The following is a 15,517-nucleotide window of genomic DNA, read 5'->3' as shown; positions in this document are numbered from 1 at the left end:
AGGATAAAAGAAGAGCTTAGGAGTCAAGACAATAGTTGGCAAACAATTTTCCAATTGGTCCTGATTTCCTGAACTTCTGCTGCTTATGATTCTGAGATACTTTTGGATGTATACAATACTAGGCTGAGTTTTGATTCCTGGACATGTCTGCATGGAACGTTGGCGTCTGCACAATTTTTATATTTTTTTTTTGCTTTTCCTGAGGTATCAAGCACCCAGAAAATAACAGCAGATGGTCTGTCCAGAAACCAGAATATCCAAAAAAACAAAAAAAAAGCACAACAAAAAATGTTCTTTCTGTGCCAACTCAGGAAGCTCAAACTGCCCAAGGAGCTGCTGATCCAGTTCTACAAAGGAATTATTCAGTCTGTCATCTGCACCTCTATAACTGTCTGGTTTGGTTCTGCAACCCAACAAGACAGACACAGACTTGAGCGGATAATTAGAACTGCAGAAAAAACAATTACTACCAACCTGCCTTCCATTGAGGACCTGTACACTGCACGAGTCAAAAAGTGGGCTGTGAAAATATTTACAGACCCCTCACATCCTGGACATAAATTGTTTAAACTCCTACCCTCAAAACGAGGCTATATAGGGCATTGCACACCAGAACAACAAGACATAAGAACAGTTTTTCCTGAACGCCATCACTCTGCTAAACAAATAATTCCCTCAACAATGTCAAACTATTCACTGAGTCTGCATTACTATTGCTGTTAATCTTCTCATTGATCCTATCACCCATCTCTTCCCACTTATGACTGTATGACTGTAACTTGTTGCTGTATCCTTACGATTTATATTGATTGTTTCCTAGTATGATTCAATTGCTTATTTGTACCCTATGACTATCATTAAGTGTTGTATCTTATGAATCTGGACAAATGTATCTTTTCTTTTTATGTACATTGAGAGCATATGCACCAAAGACATATTCTTTGTGTGTCCAATCACACTTGGCCAATAAAGAATTCTATTCCATTCTAAAGAATTCTATTCGATTCTATTCTGTCCAGAAACCAGAATATAAGAAAAATATTCTGAAGGTGCTTTTCTGAACTCTCCCATTCCTACACAGTAGTGAAATTTATAGTTACAATTTCATAAAGACCTAAATCTGACTTCCTGCAGTCAGGAAGTCATTGTCATTGCTGGCACAGGACAGCAGCCTTGTTTAAGGTTGACTGAGATAACATTGGGGAATCGTAGATTGATACATCTTTCTTTGGATGCTTATGACAAGTTTACAAGATATTTTGCTGAGAAAATTGCATCAGAGTTTCATAAACATCAGCATAATCAAAAAAGATAACGAGGAATATATGCCAATCCTAGGATTCTTTCATTCTCTCCGGATGTGGACAGGGTTCTTGGCTGTTTCAGTTGTGCCCGTTATTTGTGGGAATCCTATCTTTCTGTGGTGGTCAAGGTAGGCTGGACAAGGGAGTTTGGAAGTGCCTGTTGTTTTGAACAGCTCATCTGTCAATCACAGTGTTGGACAATTCCTACCCAGCCTGTTTCCCCAAAATCTTGGGGAAAGGTTTTGAAGATGGTGATGCTATGAATCCTGGATGAAGTTTATCTGGATTTCCCTCACTCAGGATTCAGATCTCTACATAATGGAAATGGTATTGCTTAGTCTTGTGGATGACCTGTCCCTATGAATTGCATGGCTGGTAACAATGCAGTCCTTCTTGTCCACTATATTTGGCAGCTACATGATGCATAGTATACTTCTGAACTATACACCAATGTTTTCCCTTGTGAAGGAATATGATAGAATGGCATCTGAAATTCATGGAACAAGAAGAGAGAAGCACTACTTATATTTCCACATAATGCACCTTTCCCAATTCTTTGATGCTGTAGAGATCCTTTGACCTCTTAATTTTGGGGCAGTTACATATTAGGAGATGCACTTACTCAAGAATTTAGGTCTTATACTCCTACAAGTTTAAAAGTCATTACTATGCAAGTAGAGGCCAGACTACAGAGGAACTGCTACAGCAAAATAAAATTACATTAAAAAAAAAATTACCTATTTTGTATAATAATCAGTATTATTTGTAGAAACATTAGCAATATCTTTTAAAATCCCAATATTTGACATTATTCTTTTGGTACATTACTGTTTAATCTGGATTCCTTTGCATATACTGTATGATTTGAATTCGACATGGCATTTTATCAGGATGAGATTCTTAATGTATAAATAAGCAAACAATATTTTTAGGAATAATTAGTATTTCCTCTCTAATCTCATTAAAAGTATATTACTAAATTCTTGTTGATCTATCATAAATATACTTAAATATTAAATCAATGAAGAAATAGGTTTATTTTTTCATTTGGTTATCATTTCACTTCTGAGAAAAGCTTTTTCTTCTTTTATTTCTCGGCCTAAAGACAAATATTAGAGCTTATCAATAATCATTAGGTTTTTATATAGCTAACTCATTTCTTAAATCAGCTTTAAAAAAATTCTGTAAAATCTTTGGCAAAACACTATGAAGTAAAATTTATTTATAGCCTAGCAGTCTACAAATAATTTTTACTGAAATTTCTAATATAGAGTTGTTTGTTGGTATGCATTTCCACCTTCTCAGGAAGGGATTTAATTAATTTCTTTACAGTTATTTTGGGAGCCCTGCCCTATGTAAAAATATTCACCAGGCTATGTTGTGTGTATTAGTTAAGATCTTTGAGAATTTTAGGATGTAATATGATAGCTGATCTCATCACATGCTAGCTTCCTTAGATGTGTTAGGTTTGTAGGGTATTTTTTACATTTCAAAAAGCACATTCCAAAATACATATGGTAATTCTAATTTTTTAATTGATTCATCTGCCCTGATCATAAGTGTCTATTACTGGAATTCATTTCTTACAATTCAGAAAGAATCAAAATTATTTTGAGAGAAGAGAAAGCTTTAGTTCCTACTAAAAAAAGAATGATAATCATTAGGAATGCTGTTTATTTGAATGTAAACCTAAGTATGATATCAGTTTCACTAGGAATATATATCAAAATCCAGATAACCACTAGATGGCAACAAAAAATACAGTCAAATCTTTTTGCCATTTAGTAGTAATCTAGATTTCTGCAGTCCAGCTGTGGTAGCCCCAAAATTCACTGTACAGTTTTGGCCCATTTAAAGATGGTTTAAAATATAGTAACATTCTCATATAATTGAGTTATTTGTAAAAATAATAGAGGTGGTATAAAACAGACAAACAAATTAATTGATTGATTAATTGATTAACTAATTAACTGAATATTTGAAATGGTGAATCATGTGCCAGTAGAAAAGCTCTTGATTTTTAATGTAAAAGGCTAGGCAAATCTATCTGCCATATAGGCATTTCTTATGTACATAAAATATCCCCAGAACAAATGTTGAAGCTTTGATATTGTATCCTTTTCAATCCATCTCTGTTACTGTATTTGATTTATTTGTTACTTATTGATTTATGGAACTGTTGGCAACCTAAAGCATGGGAAAGTTCCTCCTAGCTGTGTTAGTTTGTGCTATTTGTAAGCACTGGGGAGTATGATCCACATTCATTCTTGTAAAAATTGGGTGTGAGGATTATCACTTAAGTTTTATTAACTTTTACAGTTCCAGGCTCTGTGGCATGCTAATATTTTGCATTTTTTAAGCATTAGCGCTTAGCACTGGCAATGAAATAAGGAACATTCAACAGACAGTCTGTGCTGAATGCCTGTGATGTTTAGAGCAATGCTTCCCATTTTTCCTCTTTATATAGACTACTATGTTATACTGAGGCTCACCACATAAGACAGGTATCAGTCATGAAGACTTTTGGGCACCTTGATAAATATGATCAATCCTTTTCATCATTCAAATCAAAATTATTTTTAATGGCCCAAACACTATGAGATTACAATAAGAAGTCTTGCAATATTTTAGCATGATTGCCAAAATTGCAAGATAACATCAACATCTTATGAGATTTGACAGTTTGAACATTTGTGTGCAACTTTTTATATATAAAATTATCTATTCCAGGGGCCATCTTCAATATCCTCATACTGTACCTATGGTTGCTTTCTAGACTGCAGTTTAGGAACTACTTACTACAGAAACATTTCATGTATGTTTCACACTTGAATCTGATCCTTGGTACATAATGCCAAGGGATCTTCAGCTATAAATGGAGCCAAGACCCAGGAGCAGATAGGTCTGAACTTCAAAGAAACTTACATTCATTGCATAATTTTGCACTTAGAATTCAAAAACAGTATGTAGGAAATTAGAATATATTCTTGTCTTTTAGCAACTGATGGTTAAGTAGGAGTAATCAGTATACATTTGTTATCTTGAAATGAATGCTAGAAAATGAACAGGTTATGCTGATGCAAATTCTCTAAGGCCCCCCTTTCTAGAATACATTTCAAGAAGTATCAAGAATGAAAGAGCAGAAACATATCTCATCGCTGACCACAGAGTTGCAGTCAGTGAAAAAATGGTATGAAAACATTTGTTAAAGAAAAATACCTCCATGATTATGCTAACTGGGTTTATATAGGGCCTCTTGTGGCTCAACAGACTAATGCAGTCTGTTATTAACACAGCTGCCTACAATTACAATTACTGCAGGTTCGAGTCCCACCAGGCCCAAGGTTGACTCAGCCTTCCATCCTTTATAAGGTAGGTAAAATGAGGACCCAGATTGTTGTGGGGGCAATACTAGTTGGCTTTGTATATAATATACAAATGGATGAGACTATTGCCTTACACAATGTAAACCACCCCGAGTCTTCGGAGAAGGGCGGGATATAAATTCAAATATATATATATATATATATATATATATATATATATATATATATATATATATATATATATATATATATATATATATATATATATATATATATATATATGAATACATTTTTTTCAAGTATTTGGTTTCCCTAAAGAAAGAGGGAAACTGGATTGTCAAACTGGCAGCCCACAGACCTGATGCATCACATGCGGTCCATGCCCACACCAGTGCTGCAAAGATGGGAAAAAAATCATGATACGTCACATGACATCAACGTGACGCGGCGAGATTGACACCCATGGAATAGAACATTATTCCTTCCATTTTAGGCTAACATTTCAATAATCTAATGAAACAATAAAATCCATTGAGACTGATAACAGTAAGAATGAGACTGTTAGTTTACACATTTTTACACTATTAAGGCACAATATAGCTTGCCCTGTAAGCCTGACACCTTGAATTCTTAGTGAAAATATTGTTTCATCATGGTCAAAGTAATAGGCAAAAAATTAGAATTCCTTGGATTTTCATTAACTCAACTTCTGCACACTTGCGTGTGAGCATACGATAGCAGTTTTCAGGTGCCTTAAGGACATTGATATCCTATTACATCTGGCATCTTTTTTCAATGTATATATTCATGACTATCCCAAGGGTGCTATTTCGGGAGGCAACTGGACTTTCTGTTTTTTCTTTGAAGACTCATCTAAGGAGCTTCTTCAGTTCTGACAGGATAGTGGGGAATGGAAGGATTTATATTCCTTGCAGACAGCTGGTCATTTGCATCTTTTTAGTGGGTCATTGAAGCACTTGGTGCACTTGAAGCACATATTCACGAGTAGCTTTTTCACTCTACTATATATACCTGCTATAGGTAGCTGAATCAAATAAATCTGCCTGCACCTTAATGAAAATTCTGTTTGAATTATCAAAAGAAAGTTATGGCAAAGATAATGCATGTAATGTATATTATATTTTCCTTTTGCTCAGCAAAACAAAAATAAAAAAAGGATTGTCATTTGGTTTCCATTTTTTGTTTAAATATAAAGAAAGACTGCAAAAGCCATAGCAGGAATTTTGTATATGTATCAAAATAAAAATAATATTTGATATCACTTCTGTAAGAAATGTTGCAGTGGCTTATGCTGGTTTTCAGTTGTCGTTCTCTTTTGGTTTTTTCTCTGTAATACTTTCTGAAGTTGAAACATAAAATTAAATGTAATTATTATGTAAAATTGATTTACATAATGATGCTGTTATATATATGGTATACTATATTGATTTGTGAAGAAATTTTAAAAATTATCAACCAAACTATATGAATTAACTTATAAAAAAGATGCTGACAAAAATAGGGAGAATTGAAATTCTGTCTTCCCAATCTTTTTCCAATACAAAATTATTTTTGATTATGAGTAAGTTCATTTGTTTCTTGCACTCAGTTGGTTAAACTATATTACGAATAAAAGTTTATTTTGGATATCACCAAGCAGATACAAATTAGCTTTATTTATGCTAAATGTGGTTTGCTCTAAACATGATTTGTTACATTATTTGCAATTTCCTAGATTCACACATCTTAAACCATAAATGGCTAACTTTACAGATAGTTTAGTGAAATGTTAATCTAACCATGTTCTTTTAGCTGATTTAAAATGTAAAGAGCAAAACCAGTGCAACTGATTTTGGTATAAAAATTATGCATATTTTAAGCAATGTGGAAAATTGTTTAACAATTTTGACTTTAACATTGTGAATAGTAGTCTCTTATATTTTATTCACTTTCTTTTTTCTTGGTTTTATTTTTAGCCATTGAACATTTGGTGTTTCTGAATTAAGAAAGGAATAGGAAACGAACCATTCATGACATAAGACTGTATTTTGGGATCCAGGAGTATGTGTAAACACTTAGAGAATGACCACTTGCACTCTGCACTAAACTATCAGAATGTAGACCCTGGATTATCCTATCATCAGCTTTAGGTAGGAGGAAAGAGAGTAAATTCCCGTTGTGATAAATATAAAAGAGAGTATGACTTTGGTGAATGTTGTCTGGAATGGAGACTATTACAGAACGTTCCTTTCATCAGTTGACTAAGTTCTTGGGAAGTTTCAGCTCTCACTTGATAATCTATGCAAATATAAAATCTATGCACAAATGCTTGATAACTCTTGTGTTCATGAAATAACCCTATCCCGTGCATGCTCGCAGATCCTGAGCGGACTGAATTCTTACTGCCTTTTCTTTGATTAGGTTTCTGTAATTTTTACCAGATGCTATATCTGATTTATTGTGTCTGGAATTTTTTTTTACATGCTGTGCTGACTATATGACAGTAGAGAAGGGTTAAATAAATATATATATTGATTCCTATCACTTTCTTAGTACTTTTGTGGCTTCAGAAATAAATACTGTCAATCTTATTGCATATATAAGAACTGATTTTTTTGTTAAACAAATTGTGTTTATTCAGGTTACCATGAAGAAATGATTAGAGTTGGCAAAATACAAATAATTTTAATAGGGTTTTTTTCACCTATAGCCATGTATATTTTGGATATCATGTTTTTAATTTAAAATATTTGATTTTCAAGTTTTACAAGGAATCTTATATATCAAGTCAACCTATGTAAAATATTTTGCTTTGTCTTCACATATAACATTCCCAGTTTTGATTTCTGGGTTAATTGATTGAATAAAATCAATCCAATTCTGTTTATTCAGAGGTAAGCCTAATTATATTTGTAGTATTTATTATCCAGGTTTAGAACTGATTGTGTATACAATATTTACAATAGTAAGTCTGTATGTAGTAAAATAACAGGGATGTCAATGAATTAGTTTTAAATTAAATCATAGTTTTCATAAGTAAACTGCTGAATATCAAGAAAAACATAGCACCAGGCTTGATATCCTTCTAATACAGAAAACGATGTGCAAATTTACGCAAATTATTTGATACCAATCCTCATACTAGATATGATAGGAAGAGAACCATGTTATCTATGGTATTACTTTTCTATCTAATGATTTTTATTAAAGACATAAGCTTTCATGAACTAGAGCTAACATTATCAGATGCACAGTGGCTAAACTGCTGTAGGATTTAAACTGTACTGCAACCGGGAGAGGGAATACAGGGGAAGATAGATTGGTTATCCAAATGTAGGCTACCAGTGAAGTCTAGTGCCACTAATATATTAATAATTGCAATTTATTAAACAATTAAAACCCTATACTATATTAGTCAAAACGCTCTGTGCATCTATGCAGTCCACAAAAACTTTTAATCATTTTGTTAGTTGGAAAAAGTAGTCCTTCTGATGTAGGGCTTACCATATTCAGACTAAACTGATGTGTATAAGACTTCACTGCAAACTACCACAATCATATTGGTAGGATAACAATAAATGCACAGCACAAGAAAAGTATTTTGATTCAGATCATTTCTGGTGACTGCAGTCTTCCAGTTAATAAAACGGTCTTTTTAATGTGATCCTGGAGAAAATAAAGTGCAAGGGACAACGATATTTAAGTGACCAGGGGTGAAATGCTACCGGATCAGACCAGATCAGGTAAATAGGTAGCGGAGATTGGGGCTGTTCACCAAACCGGGAGCAATGGCTGGCTGGCTGGCCACACCCCCAAACCGGTCCATGCCCCACAGTTCTGCCATGCTTGCCTGCCTTACACACTGCCTTCCCAGCATCCTGGTGGCCAGCTTGCACAGGCAGGCAAGCGGAAGCCCATGTGGAAGGCAGGTAAGCATGGCAGGGCTGCGGGGAAGGAGCTAGCAGCTTACTCCCTTCCCGAAGCCCTGCCATGCTTACCTGCCTTCCACACTGCCTTCCCAATGTCCCAGTGACCAGCTTGCAAAGGCAGGCAAGCGGAAGTTCATGTGGAAGACAAGCAAGCATGGCAGGGCTTCAGGAAGGGAGTAAGCTGCTAGCTCCTTCCCCACAGCCATTGATATCTTCCTCAGTCTCTTTCACTGTCTTTTTGCTCTGCGGGACTGAGCCGGGGGACAAGAGTGCCAAGAAACAGCTGTGACTGCTCGACCCAGCCAAAGAAGAGAGGGAGAGAGAGAAAATCTCTCTCTCTCTCTTTTCTCGTCTCCCCAAGAACTGAACCTTTTTTCAGCTGACTCAAAGTTCCCAGGCAGCCCAGAGGTCTCGCAATGAGGGGGATCCGGGCTAATGCCATAACGATCCTGACAAAAGCCTGGATACTAGGCACTTTCTATTACTTGTGGCAGGACAGCAAGCCTCATTCGGCCACATCCAGCCAGTCTCCCAGCAGTAGCATTTTTGGCGTCTTTAAGAGTGGACAGAGAAGCTCCAGAAAAGTCGAGCTCCATAAAGAAGAGAGGACCGTCCCCCTTCTCGTAAGTGTGGCTTTCCCCCCCGGGCTCTCAAAGCCCGATGCCCGCAGATGGGTTGGCGATTCCCGCGGCTGCCTTACTGCAGAACCAGATGCTGTGTGGGTGTGGGGAAGTTGTGGCGGGGGGGGAAGGAAAAAAAGTGCACACGGAGGTTTGGACGTGTCAGCCGAGTTTGCGGGGAGATTGGCCAAGTGGATGCTGCTGGTGAGGAGGAAGAGATGGAGTGGCAAAGCGGTGGGTGGGGGCAGCGTGGCTTGTACCACAGGTCTTGATATATTTATTCCAGCAGCATTTACAACTAGGGATGAGCTACAAAGTGATGGGGATGGTGAGGGAGAAGAGTGGGGAAAGGAGTCCCATGCCATGCCAAAGTCTAGTAAGCTAGCAGCTTACTCCCTTTCCCAAAGCCCTGCCATGCTTGCCTGCCTTCCACGTGGGCTTCCACTTGCCTGCTTTTGCAAGCTGGACACTGGGACACTGGGAAGGCAGTGTGGAAGGAAGGTAAGCATGGCAGGCTTCAGGGAAGGGAGTAAGCTGCTAGCTCCTTCCCCACAGCTCTGCCATGCTAAACTGCCTTCCACACTGCCTTCCCGGTGTCCCGGTGTCCAGCTTGCGAAGGCAGGCAAGCGGAAGCCCATGTGGAAAGCAGGCAAGCATGGACGGCTGTGGGAAGGAGCTAGCAACTTACTCCCTTCCCCGAAGCCCTGCCATGCTTGCCTGCTTTCCATGCTGCCTTCCCAGTGGTCCCCCATTCCCGCTTGCCTTCCCCTCCGCCTCGGGTCCCGCTGCCTGCATCCACTCATGATGGGGGACATGCTGCTTCCGGGCTGGGCCACCTGCCCGCACTCCAGGAGCACTTTCTTCCTTCTCTCACAGCAACTGCTGCTCAGACCAGATGTGTGTGTTCGTGTGCGTGTGTGTGAGAGAGAGGAAAGAAAGAAAGAAAGAAAGAAAGAAAGAAAGAAAGAGAAAGAAAGAAAGAAAGAAAGAAAGAAAGACAGACAGACAGACAGACAGACAGACATGAGTGATGTCATGTTGGCCACACCCATCAAGCCACGCGCAAAAAACTGGTGGCAAAATTTTTTAGATTTCACCACTAAGACTATATTCTTAAATAAAATGTTTTTAAAAAGAAAAGCATGACAGTATATGAATTGGAATAGTGACAAATATGAACTCTATTATAAAAGAATATGCAAAATAGTATGAATAAAACAGCCAAATGTGGATGTATCATGGATGAATGATTTCTTATTTTGGTAATTTGGTTTCTTAGTCCTGATTCTGGGAATGTTTTTGGGTGGAAAGGAGGAGGGAGAAATAAATGTAATTTGTAAGAATTCATTCTCTGGACCACTTTGGTTTTTTTACCTTTTCAGTTACACCCACATTTTAAACATAGATGGACTGGGCTGTCTCCTGTGAAATGTGGAACTGAATATTAAGATATACTTATACTTAAGATATCCCTTGGACTGCAAGGCGATCAAGCCGGTCAGTCCTGGAGATCAACCCTGACTGCTCCTTTGAAGGCCAGATCCTGAAGATGAAATTGAAATACTTTGGCCACCTAATGAGAAGGAAGGACTCACTGGAGAACAGCCTAATGCTGGGAATGATCCAAGGCAAAAGAAGGGGACAACAGAGAATGAGGTGGCTGGATGGAGTCACTGAAGGCATGAGTTTAAATGGACTCCAGAGGATGGTAGAGAACAGGAAGGCCTGGAGGAATGTAGTCCATGGGGTCACAATGGATCAGACACGACGTCGCAGCTAACAACAACAATACTTAAGACAGGGGTGAAATCTAAAAATTTTCCCTACCGGTTCTGTGGGTGTGGCTTAATTGGTGGGCGTGGCTTGGTGGTCAGATGATTGAGGGGGCATGGCCAATAACAATAAATAATAAAAATAATAAAGTATAAAAAACAATAAGAGGTATCAAAAACTAACTTTCACACTTTACACACACACAACACAACACAACTGACTCACACACAATGTAAAAGCAGCTGCACTACACACTTCACACAGCCACAAAAAGCTCAAAAACCAACTTTCACACTTTACACACACACAACTCACACACACACACACACTCACTCACTCACAAAATGCCATATACAGCTTTCAGAGATTTTGTGTGTTTGTGTAGTTAGAGTGAAACACTACAGAAACACCCCAAATCCCAGAAAGCTGCACCAATATTTTATTTTATTATTTTATTTTATTTTATTGTGGACTTCAAATCCAAGAGTTCCTCAGCCAGCAAAGCAGGAAGTCAAAGCAAGCTTTTTTTTTCTTCAGTAGCTGAAGAAAGCATGGTGTTGCCAGCCCGAAAGAGCAGTAATTATAGGTAAGTGAGGAGGGGGAATTGGCTGGGCTTGGGTGGGGGCTCTTGTAAGTGGGGGCTGTTAAAAAGTTAGTTTAAAAACCTGTGAGGATCAGGAAACTCCTCTGGGATCGCCAGAGGAGGCTTTTAAAACCTCCGGGTTTTTTCTTGTTTTTTTCCCCCTTCGGCTGAATGGTTTTTAAAAAAAAAAAACTTTTAAAGTGTTCTGATGATCTCTGCTCAGCCCGCGATCATCAGAGGGTTTTTGTTTTTTTTTACTTTTCAAGGCATGTTTCAGCTGAAGAAAAACTTTTAAAAGTAAAAAAAACAAACCTCTGCTGATGGTGCGGCTCAGCAGAGGCGGGGGCGGGGGCAGAGATTTTTGCTACCAGTCCTCCGAACCAGCAGCTGCCATCGCTACCTAATCGGGGGAGCCGGTGCGAACCGGGAGCATTTCACCCCTGACTTAAGATATACTAGAGATAAGAATATTTGGGGGGAAAAGCACTATGATAATATATTTGTCATTCTAGCATTAGTTATTTCAATCTACCATGATTTAAATAAAGTACATATATATTGAACTGAATACAAAAGTTTTTAGATTTAACTTTAAAATTGAGACAATTACTTTCTGTTCCAATCAGTAAAGTTTTGTATTTAAACAAAAGTAGGTGCTAATTTAAAAGTTGATTGTTTTGCAAAAATCAACTAAGGATGCATTTTTTATAAATTATTTTGAAATTGCAAGATAGATAATTGTCTATGGAGGTTCTCAGTCATCCAGGTCATGGTTGTCCCAAAGGTGCTGTCAACTCGTGAAACATTCCTGACCTGCTCTCGAATTGACATACGTAGTGGGATGGGGAACTGAGCCTCGCAGCTGCATCACAAAACTTGTACATCAGTCAAAACAAAGCACATTCCTGCTGGTGATTGTCAAGGCCGTCTCCAAGAAGACCCACAGTGGCCGAAAGGAGTGACTTGTACAGCCTGTGAAATTGCTTCCTTGGGGAATGTGGCTGATGACACACCTTGGAGGGAGGGGGGAAACAGGGTCAGAGCCAAGGCGTGAACTAAGTGAGGTCAGAGTTGGCTTCACTTGGGTCATGCTAACATGGCACTCCTAATAACTGGATTTCTTTTGAAGCTTGGCTTGAGGCTTATGATTTAATTAGGGCATTGGTTGGAACCCTGACAGGTGCTTTTTTCAAAGAGGCAACTGGACTTTCTTGTTTTTATAATAATAATAATAATAACAATAACAGAGTTGGAAGGGACCTTGGAGGTCTTCTAGTCCAACCCCCTGCCCAGGCAGGAAACCCTACACCATTTCAGACAAATGGCTATCCAACATTTTCTTAAAAATTTCCAGTGTTGGAGCATTTGCAAACTCTGCAAGCAAGCTGTTCCAATGATTAATTGTTCTAACTGTCAGAAAATTTCTCCTTAGTTCTAGGTTGCTTCTCTCCTTGATTAGTTTCCACCCATTGCTTCTTGTTCTACCCTCAGGTGCATTGGAGAATAGTTTGACTCCCTCTTCTTTGTGGCAACCCTGAGATATTGGTACACTGCTATCATGTCTCCCCTAGTCCTTCTTTTCATTAAACTAGGCATACCCAGTTCCAGCAACCGTTCTTCATATGTTTTAGCCTCCAGTCCCCTAATCATCTTTGTTGCTCTTCTCTGCACTCTTTCTAGAGTCTCAACATCCTTTTTACATCGTGGCAACCCAAACTGAATGCAATATTCCAAGTGTGGCCTTACCAAGGCATTATAAAATGGTATTAACACTTCATGTGATCTTGATTCTATCCCTCTGTTTATGCAGCCAAGAACTTTGTTGGCTTTTTTGGCAGCTGCTGCACACTGAGCGCAGAGTAGAGCAACAAAGATGATTAGGGGACTGGAGGCTAAAACATATGAAGAACGGTTGCAGGAACTGGGTATGTCTAGTTTAACAAAAAGGACTAGGGGAGACATGATAGCTGTGTTCCAATATCTCAGGGGCTGCCACAAAGAAGAGGGAGTCGGGCTGTTCTCCAAAGCACCTGAGGGTAGAACAAGAAGCAATGGGTGGAAACTGATCAAAGAAAGAAGCAACTTAGAACTAAGGAGAAATTTCCTGACAGTTAGAACAATTAACAAGTGGAACGACTTGCCTTCAGAAGTTGTGAATGCTCCAACACTGGAAATTTTTAAGAAAATGTTGGATAACCATCTGACTGAGATGGTGTAGGGTTTAGGCCTCCAAGGTCCCTTCCAACTCTGATGTTATGTTATGTTATATCTAAATGGTTGTCCACTAGGACTCCAAGATCCCTCTCACAGTTACTACTATTGAGCAAGGTACCACATATACGGTACCTGTGCATTTTGTTTTTTTGGCCTAAATGTAGAACCTTACTTTACTTATTTACTTACTTACTTACTTACTTACTTACTTACTTACTTACTTACCTTTGAAGATGTTTCATTTTTAATCCAAGAATCTTCTTAGATGAGAAGCAAAAAGTCTTCAAATAAAAACAAAGTCCAGTTGTCTCTTGGAAAAAGCACCTTTGGGAAAATTGCAAGATAGTTTTTAATTTTGTATTTTTCAGAATAAATTACTATTTGTTTAGAAGAGTTGCTTCTAAGCATTTATTACTTAGAATAAGTAAGTTATTCTTATTTATAACTTGGTTATGAGCATGTAGCAAAATAATTTTCTCCTCCATTATAATTTTCATTATTCTGAGTGATTATCGTATGTTTATATAGTTTATGCCTGTTTCTTGTACAAATGCAAATGTATGACAGATGCATGGAAACTGGAATATCACATTTCAGAAAAGAACAGGTATTTTAAATCTGAGAATAAATAAAAATAAATTAAATCCTAAAATATATAATTACAACACTAAAATTAAAGGTCTCTAAAGATTTGATTAGAGGTTTGAGTCTTTGCTATTCCTTTCCCTATTTCTTTGTGTAAGACCCTTGCATCTATTATTCTTTCCCCTCTTTACAATATCAAGTTGAGATTTACAGGCTTCAGAATCTGAGTATTTGAGTAACACAGCTTTTCTTCTGCTCACATCAATGATGCAGTTCAAAAGTAGAACAGAGACTAATGTGATACATTGATTGCTTCTACCTTTAAATCACTGTAGTAATATCCAAACTTCATATTTAACAATAATTTAATTCTAACTACATTGTTAGAGATGATTTTTTTCTGTTTAAAAATAGAGAATCAATTTATATCATAATATATGGGCTGCATTATATTTATTATTTTTATTGATATAAACCTTGGCACTAGATTTTTTTTTTCAGTTGGCTGTTTTGTTACATACATACATTTTATAAGAATATTATAGAGTTTTAATATGTATGTATGTAACAAAACAGCCAACTGAAAAAAGGTACCTGTCTATGGAGGTACCTTAGATACATTAACTATAAGCAGCATTTGAGTTTGTTCATAGCAATGGAAGAAAATAAAACATAAGATACTGATTTGTAAAATAAATAATAGAACTCACTGCCTTTTAATTTATTCTTTAGTTCCAATCTTTATAGATTTTTACTTCCTCTGAATATTATTTTCTATTGAGTTTGGTTTTATCTATCGAGGATTACTGAATTCACTTAGCTTTCCTGTATTGCTTTTAAAGATACGTTGCCCAAAATTGTATTTCATATGTGTTGCAAGTAGCAGAATATTGTTGATATTGCTGTTAACATCTTATGAATTCTTTTTGATATTTTTAAAGGTCATATAATGATTTTTTAAAATGTTTTATTGTATTCTCATGATTGAGAGGGTAAAAGGAATAGCAACAATATAATGCATACATCTTTGATAGAAGGATAGAAAAATTTCCTCCTGAAGAAATGTTAATGTTTGAAGGTCCGTGCTATCCAAATAGAGAAAAGATGAGGTGGTCTTTGCAGTTTTCTTTACTCCTTGGTATTGTATCCATTTTCCATTCTTTCTGTTTCCTTTTTGGTTATC

This window comes from Ahaetulla prasina, chromosome 6, assembly GCF_028640845.1.
Source record: "Ahaetulla prasina isolate Xishuangbanna chromosome 6, ASM2864084v1, whole genome shotgun sequence".
Taxonomy (NCBI): Eukaryota; Metazoa; Chordata; class Lepidosauria; order Squamata; family Colubridae; genus Ahaetulla; species Ahaetulla prasina.
Note: the sequence above shows the minus strand (reverse complement) of the source record.